We start from the raw sequence: 8,275 nt of genomic DNA, 5'->3' as shown, positions 1-8,275 counted from the left end.
AGGCCAAATTTATGAAAAGTTTGGACAGACCAAGAATTCTCAAAATTATCACAACTTCTCGTAATTTTTATTCTAACTTTTTTCTCTCAATTTTCAATACCAATAAAACATCAAAATGTCTAAAACTTAAATAATTTCACTATTATTTATAAAATTAGATACTCCACATCCAAACATGCATAATGTCCAAAACTCAAAAATTAGAGTTATTTTTTTTAATCATATTATATAATAGAGTTGTGCTACGCAGAAGCCTCACACCCCTACATACCATTTAAAAATATGTAATTTTATTTTTTTATCTTTATATTTCATATTTCAATTCAATATAAAATATGAAATATGAGAGTAAAAAAATAAAATTATATATTTTTAAGTGGTGTATAGGATATGGAGCTTATATTTCAAATTTTTCTATATAATAAGATGCCGTGATTCCTCATTGGTTGTGGATGCATGGTACCTCTAGCCTTCGGCCCAATGGCACTGATCCGTTTCCATTTGTTAAAAAAAGGGTGTGGATGCATGGTAGCATATTTGACACACTGAACAGGCACAAGAAATGGATATACATGGGCTTTATGTTATGGCCCGTTTATAATTAAGGCCCATTTTGCTTTTGAAACTTTTTGGAACTGAATTTCCTAGGCCATATTGGCATAAGAAATGGTTATTCTCTCAGCTTGTAGTCCACAGATTGCATCGGTTTTCAATAAATCAAGAAAAATAAATCAAGGAAAAAAAAAGAGCATTTTGCTTTTACTATCTCCCTTTTGTTGTTTTAAGCATTAATACTCTCCTTGGATGAATTCATAATTTTATAATATATTTAAATCTGACTCTATAATTTGACCAAGGAAAAAAAAAATCAGAAATACAAGATTGTGCACCTGGAAAGAAAATCCCTAGAAAAAGCGGTAAAGAAGAAAGAGTCGCAAGCTTAGTTATTTTGGGGAATGAAAAATGACATTGACACAACTTGTAAATTTTTACTTTTATTTTTATTGACAACGGGTTGCCAAGAACAAAAGTTTTGGCCAATCTCGAGAGTGTATAAGCATTCGGTAAGGAATTTTCGTAAGTGCATTTCAAATAATTCAAGAAGAAGTCCTTGAATCCAATGATCCCTAACTAGAAATTGTTGCACCTAAATGTTCGATCCTTATATGTGGAGGGAGCTTACTATCCAAAACTCTTACAACAGAACCAATCCCTAGCTAGGAGTTACAAATTGTAAAAAGTGTGAACCTAATAATAATTAGAGCAAGAGCCACATGTTAATTCTATGACTTTATATCGCTATAAATTAGAAAAAGTGTTAAGGCAAAATGAAACTGAGAATTCCAAACTTTGTATGAAATAATAGCTATGTATGATTTTAGTGATTTGTGTACATTTTAGGGGTTTGTTTACATAGAGAGTCCCCTTGAGAGTGCCATTGGATGATGACATGTGAATGACTTACAATATTGTACTTTCAATTCTTCAACGTACAAGCAGAACTGCGTACCAATTGCTTGCCAAAAGGTGACCTGGCAAGCAGTAGGGGTATTTATGTAATTATTGAAAGTAAAAAAGCAAAAGCAATTAAAACAAAACAACGTCTTCCTCCCTAAATCGAAAGCTCACTTCCCTCACTCCTCAGATCGAATAGCCGCTTCCCTCCGTCTCCCCAAATCTCTTCCTCAACGAGGCCTCCTCAAAATCTCTTCATCTGCGTGCGACAACAAGGTTGATGTGAAGTAAGTGTACAAGAACACATTTATTTATTTTATTTTTGCAACTAAAACTTCTAAGAGGGAAAACTGTGAACCATCTGAATGTACAAAAAGAAGTATGCTTCAATGTTAAAATCCCTGTAAGAAGGGGTTAAATATATACCATAAGGAGTGAAAAAGAAAGGAGCTTTTGCTCTAAAAGAGTTGCCCACTTTCTAGGATTAATTAGGATTCATGTTTTTTTTTTTTTTTCTCTTTTTCTGATGTAGGCAGTGGGCACTACTTTACTCTTTGTTCCTGCTTTTGAGGGAAAATTAGTTTTAAGTTCAGCTTTGGTCTTCTTCATAATCTATGTCAAATCTGTGTTTTATGCCCAGCACTTATGAAGATAGCATGTGCACCTATATTTTAACCAACATGGATGTATTGAAGTACATTTTGTTTTATTTGGTATTTCATAACTTCTACAGGTGTTGTTTGCTAATAAAAAGATATCCGTATATTATTGAAACGTTAGAACAAAATATTTGCATTTGCTCCCTTTCTCATGGACGTTCTTTAGCCTGACTTAGGAGTTTTAGACTATTATTGCTAACTAATTTTTATTTAGAGTCATTTGGAACCCGTATGTTTAATATGAACCCGAAGGAATCACTGAACTAAAACTCTTCTCCCACATTTCCTGTATTTTTTGTTAAAATATGATGATAGGCTAAAAGTAGGTTCCTTTCATTCGCTTTATGTTTTTTTTAGGAAAGATCTTTCGGGTGTTGAAAAAGGACAAATGCAGTGATAGAGAAAGGGAAAATTCCTAGTAACTCTTGTAAAAAAAAAAAAAAAATCATCCTGACTTTGTGTTAGAGGAAAAGTGTGTTTTAGTGATGGCAATCTTGGACTTTTTGGGAGTTTTTTGTTTGTTTATGCTTTTAAGATAAGGATTATTTAAGTTTCAATAGTTTATTTGAAGATTTTTCAGGTTTTTAGTAAAATCTGCCAATTTGAATGAGTTTATGCCAATTTGTGTGAATTAAATTACTTGTAGTCATCAGCCTCTCACTTCTCTTGGTCTGTCAATGGTCCAGTTTCTAAAACAATGGTCCAGTCTCTTGGTCTCAATGTTTGGGTGCTGCATGTAGTGGTGTTCGTTGCTATGAGATGGTTCTTATTGAAAATTATGTTACTTGCTGTTGGGGTTTGGTGTTTACTATTTTTGAGCTGATGAGGATTTGGTTCCTCATATTCACTTCCAAGCTTTTTAGAACTCAATTTATGCCAACAAATACCAATGTATATACAATGGCTATGTTAAATATGGATTTTTTAGCGTGTGAATTTTATCCATATTTTGCCTAGATTTAACATATGGATTTTTATTGTTGTATCATGCATGAAAATCTTTTCTCAGGATTTCAGTCATCACTTAGCTCTATGATGACTTTAAACTTTGCAAGCTCAAGCCTATATGCATGTGGGTTCATTTTTAACTTTTCTAATTGTATTCACAGATGCAACTTGGAGTGGATGGAATCCAGCCAGATAGCTTGCTTGGAACACAACCCCCGCTATAAGTCAATGGAGTTAGGGAAAATCCGGTTGATGAGTAGAAGTAGAGTGTCGTGGCTACCATCTTTTAATTCCATATTTAATGTCTACCTTACATTACACTTTGTAAGCCCGCCTCTGTATTTTAATAGCAGTTTACTTGCAGTTGGAGGAACAGTTTCATATTTCTGACACTTTATAGACCGAATATGTATAATCATGTTTGGTTGACTGTGGGAATTGAAAAAACTACTATATATTGTTGTGATGAGTGTAAATAAGAGTCAATGGGAAGTATCCATTTATCAATGTTTTCATCCGAGTACAAATTTTGTGAGGAAGCAAATGGTCCTGGTTATGGGATTGAACCCCCGCGTGCTCTTATATCCAAGTTGTGAATGAAAGTTTCTTTTTACAATATCATTTTTTGGTAAGTAAGACATGAAGATTTATATGAAAATTGACAAAATCACATAATTATATGAAGATTTATATAAGCATAAATCATTGATTGTTTTCATTGCAGGTAAACAAGAAAAAAGTCTTTCAAGATCATTTCCAGGAGAAGCTGAAAATTATCCAAACATTGAAATCTATATATACAGCAACTCAAAATAGTTGTGACTACGTTCATTGCAACAACGTGAGCAATAAGTTGGTTGAGATTACAAAGTTTCCGTTCAAGGGGTATTCACTGTGATTGTATTAAGTACAGTGAAATTAATATCGAGATAACTCAATAAATATGAAAAAGTGTGCGTTCATGCCGAATATCTGCCTCTTGCCTTTGAAAATTGACTCAGTCGTTGTGGACTCCCGAACTCCCTCTTTGCAATCTCTTCTTCTCTTTTTCAAAGCTCTCCTCCTTCCTTATCAACTCAATTTCTATCTTCCAATTTTTTTTTCACTTTCCTCATTGCTATCTGCATATTTCAAATAGTTGCAATGTGGTAACCCCTGATATAAACAAACAAATGACATGTATGTAAGGTATCAAAATTTTGTACAAACCCAAATACTTAAAAAAGTATTTAAGATTGTTTCTACCTTCGTATTGTATTTGGACACCCAAAGAATGATCACCCCGGATTTGTTGGCGTATTCGATGTTTTTTTTTTTTTTTGATAAGGCGTATTCGATGTTCTAAGTGAAACGGACTTCCCATAACTGCACATTGGGTTGTTCCTCAAAGTATAATTAACAAGAGAAGATGAAGAAATTGACGATGACATCCTAATCTACAACCCATAAACAATATCAACTCAACAAATCAACTAAAGAATACCAAAAATTTCTCTACTATTATCTTCATAGGCACATAACAAATAAGCCAAATGCAAATTCTGAATGGTATAAAAATGTATTTCTAAACACAAATTTTGACCTCTCATTTGTTCTAAAGCTAATGGGGTGCCAAATGCAAATTTTGGTGAAAATTGCCAAGATTTGATAGGAATAGACTGAACACAGACTAGAATGCAAGGCAAAAAAGAATGAGATATATCGTACTAGTTACTACACCATTCAATAAAAAAATTTGGCCAAAATAACCGAAAAGAACAAATTGCTATGCTCGGTGAGAAGCCCCCAAATTCCGCTTGGGATCGGACGGACATTTGAAGTGTCGAGACATGCAACACAAGGTTACCTGCCCCTATTCATGACATATAAGATTCAATATTCCTAACATGCATCTATCATTATGCAATATTCGCAGTGGATAATTTTTTTTTTTAGCAATACTATGCACCAAACTGAAATATCCCAAATACTTAAAACATACTTCATACTTAACAACATACTAAACAACTAAGATCACAATAATAGTCCATATGGTTGTGATCAAAAGAGTGCTGGAGATTGAACTCCACAAATACAAGTAGTAATGAGGTAACTACTGTACTATCATCTACTTCACACCATTGTTTAGTCGATCATTTCCAGTTGGTCGATTCCCGATTCTCCTTCAGATCCTGTAACAAAATCTACCATTTAGGGGGAATGATAGTTAGGACTACCACAGTGAGATTTGATTACAAATCTCAGCAAGTTAACAGGAAACTTCCACACAGGTTAATGATACATGCATGGCAGTAAAAACATGAATGCATAATCAAATCAAATCATAAGTAATCATAACATATCTTGACATACAACATAACATGACTGACATAACTTAAACTGAAACTGAAACTGAAGCTTAGCATGAACGTGACTTGAAACATAACATGGACTTGAAACATAGCATGAACGTGAACTTGAAACATAATATGTACTTGAAACATAACATGAACCTGAGCATGACATAACATAAATGTGAACTTGAAATATAACGTAAACGTGAACATAACATAACATGAACTTGAAACATATTCTTGTCTCATGGGATTACCATGATTGCATGAACGTAAACTTGAATATAACATAACGTGAAACATGACTTGAACGTGAAATGCATCAACTTGGAATCTTATTCAATAGATTTAATCATTAAAGTGACCATATGGGTGCTACACAGGTCCCCTTGAGCCGTGTGTCCCTGCCGATTATAGAATCACATCACAGGTTTCTATACCAGTTGTGAGTGCGTTAATACGTACTCCACAGTTGTTATGGCCCCACGTATTCTACGTGTCACAATTGCTGTGTCTCACGTAATGTATGCTTTGTTGTGGCCCTATACTTCATGCTCCACAATTGTTGTGGCCCCATGACTTATTTGTTTGTGGCACACTTACTGTGGACATACGTAACACAATGTGTGGCACCATTGGCGTTAGTGCCTGGCGCGCTCCAGTGACTAGCTAATTAGGCTACATTCGCAACCTGTTGACTGTACTTCGTCAAGCTAGAGAATTTCACACCTATTTAGACACTCCAGCGTGAACAAAGGAGTTCCACTAGGATATTAACCAATCCTAGCGCTTAGGGTCGTGATTGACATAAATAACTTAGCTGGTGGCATACATGATATTTCGTAACGTGACGTAATATGAACGTGACATAAAAGACATAAGTCCTGAAGTAGCATAACGTGACATGAACTAAGATGACAGACATGACATACTTCGAGACATAAAAATAATAGAGAACATTTCATAACATGGCATATATATAACATGCAACATTTCGTAACATGGCATACCATATAACAGACAACATTTCTTAACATGGCGTAACATGTGACAGTGAATATTACGTAACATAAAATACATGTAACAGATGATATACTTAACTTAACATGACATACTTGCAATGTATAGCAATACGTGACATAATATCTTATGTAACAGATGAATAATTCATGATAGAATAAATTCTATGTAACAGATAAATATGTAATGTCTTGGCATGGCAGATATGATAACATGCATACATACACTTTAGTTCCCTTATTTATCACTCATACACATTAAACTGATAGTAAGTTAAAAGCTAACTTACCTCGATCTTTGCGCTTCAAGACAAAACTCAAGTGCGATCACGAGAAACTGAAAGTAGTGATTTCTAAAAATTAGAACTTAATCACTAACAATTAGAAATATGGAGAAGTATCAACTTAGAATAAAATTACCATTTTACCCTCTACATGTGGGAAAATGATCATTTTACCCCTAACTTAAGGATTTTGCATCATAACTCCAAAATTCACCAAAATTTACATACCTTATGTAAATTTTGTCCAAAACTCAAATATCAATTCAGAAAAATTTAAAACTAAACACAACCATTAAAACTCTATAGGACCGAAACTTACAAAGGCTATTTCCTTTGATTTTTGTTGTAAATATTTCAAATCTCAAAACTCATGATTAAACCAAAATTTTTCTTCTACTATACTCATAACATATTCCTAAGAATAATCATATTTTTAATAATGAGCAAAAGTGATCAAAATCACTAAAACCATACTTGAACTTTTTTATTTTTCTTCTAAGTTCAAAACAGAATTTTGTTTCTGACTTGTTTTGATCAACCTCTTGATCCATGACTTCTAAAGAAGTGATATTCAAACCAAAACATCACATGGTTTAGAAATGTGTCATAAAATAGACCCAAACATCAAACTCAAGATCACATGGTTAAACATCAACCAAAACATAAATTTAGCCAAGAAGATCATCACTTTGGCCTAACCGAATATCTCATTGTATAAAATTTCATATCTTCGAAACTAACATCAAATATCTTCAAAATAACATTCTAACAAGTATATAAGATGTTTAGAATCTTCCAATAAAAATATCAAAGCCAATGGATTAAGATTAAACCATAAAAGATTTAAACTTTCTCAAAACAGAAACTGTTTTTCCTCTTCTAGTTTCTAAGTTTCTAGACCTAAGAAAATATTTCACAAAAACTTTTAATCATGCAATAAATCCTCAACCAATAATCATATCCACATGTTAACAGTACTCCATAAAAATTTCGGACCAAGAACTATTCATTAGCTTGGTCAAAAACTCTAAAATATAACACACTCTCCAGTTTATTGCCTAGAATGACCTTTCTGGGGTCTAAACCATTTGTGACCAATCAAATGATCTCCAAATGGAACGAATAAGGTATCCACGTAAACTAGACTCTAAAATAAACAACTTTAATGAAGAAAAATTTATGAGAAAATACTCACAAAAGCTTCGAAACAAGCGTTCAAAAGAGGTAAGAAAAACTGTCCGAGAGTATCTTTTGTGTTCTATGGAGGAAAAGTGTAAAGGAGAGTTGCTTTTCGTGGGAAGTGGACTGGACAGCCTCTTACACAAGTTATGGAAAGTGATAGGACTGAAGGAAAGGTTGAGTGTTGGCCTTTTCTTCTCATAAAAATCAGTGCAAGATCTTTTCTCAAGGTGGAGTGTAAGAGTGAAAGAGTGAGGTGGCCCTTTAGGTTTGTATTTCAAGAACCTTCTAGGCCCTTCTTGTACAAATCTGGCCAGCCAAGAGGGGGTACAAAACTTAGCCATGAAGTAATGCTAATGGTGACCAATTTCGTGGGCCTAAACCAAATGGGCCTAAAT

The sequence above is a fragment of the Juglans regia genome, chromosome 10, assembly GCF_001411555.2.
Source record: "Juglans regia cultivar Chandler chromosome 10, Walnut 2.0, whole genome shotgun sequence".
In the NCBI taxonomy this organism is placed as follows: domain Eukaryota; kingdom Viridiplantae; phylum Streptophyta; class Magnoliopsida; order Fagales; family Juglandaceae; genus Juglans; species Juglans regia.
Note: the sequence above shows the minus strand (reverse complement) of the source record.